Raw genomic sequence first — 1,169 nt, 5'->3', positions numbered from 1 at the left:
AATGGATGTTGTTGAAAAGTTCATATCAGTCGCAGAAATTCGTACACTGAATCCTCGTACCAAAGTCTGCATTTCACACGATTATTTCACAACGGGTGGTGCTCTAGCCTTGTGTACCGAATGCATGTTCAATATAGCGGACATTACCGACGCTGGGATGTATATCTACAGGAAGCATGAGACCGGTTCTTTCGGTAGGCTAAGCAGGTCATGTACGAATTGCCGATCGCCGATTGTACAAGATAGTCCTGTGCCGCATGTGCCAAACGTGTACACAGTGAAAAAACTATTGTGAACAGTATTGTGAATGACATTGTGAGCAAAAAAAAAAACATGAATGTGGAAAATATGGCTGGCCATCGTGCGATGACGTGATTTAAAGACTGAAAAAAAGACATGGAAAACCACGAGCGAGTGGAACGCGAACTGCTGGAGCAGTGCGGCCAGGTCGCTACTCTGGTGGAGTGCTTCACGTGGTTGCAACGATGCGACGAGTGCATCGAACGGCTCGAAGAACTTAGTCGTGCCAAGCGTCCGCGTCTCGCCGTTGGACATAGACAATCCGTGGTGGCGAGGATCGCGCGACTCGCGGGTGCAAAATCGCAATTGGAGCGACGTTTCGTGCGCGTTGGTGGTGGTGGGCACGCGAGTGACGAATACACGAGTGGCAACGAGCAATCTCTCGTCTGGATAGAGATCGACGCCGCGTTTGAAAGCCGCATATTGACGGGCGCTGTGTTAAATTCTAATTACATCGAGCCGCGGCGGTTTTTAGAAGACGCGAGAGAAATAGTGCTCGAAATCGTGCGAGACGCTGTAGAAAGACACGGTAGCGTGAAAGTAAACACAGCGTTTAACGGTGAGTTTGCGACGAAAGATAAACGCGCCATTAAATGTATAAACACTAAGAACATTGAGATATACCGATACACCGATTTGCGCGAATGGTACGAGCGGCACGTCATCGAGCCCACGTTGACATCGCTCGAAGAGTTCCAAGAACGCGACAGCGGGTCTGTCGCGAATCCTCAATTTAACTATCAACGTGAATAAACTAAATCCCATGCGCGCGGGATGTCATATCGAAGTGCCGCGGGAAATAGCGACGAAATGAGCGGTGATCAGTGTGCGTACGACGGACAATGCGTGCTTCGCGTGGTCAGTGGTGG

Source organism: Trachymyrmex cornetzi, unplaced genomic scaffold (genome assembly GCF_001594075.2).
Source record: "Trachymyrmex cornetzi isolate Tcor2-1 unplaced genomic scaffold, Tcor1.1 scaffold159, whole genome shotgun sequence".
Classification (NCBI taxonomy): Eukaryota; Metazoa; Arthropoda; class Insecta; order Hymenoptera; family Formicidae; genus Trachymyrmex; species Trachymyrmex cornetzi.
This window is presented reverse-complemented; position numbering follows the sequence as displayed.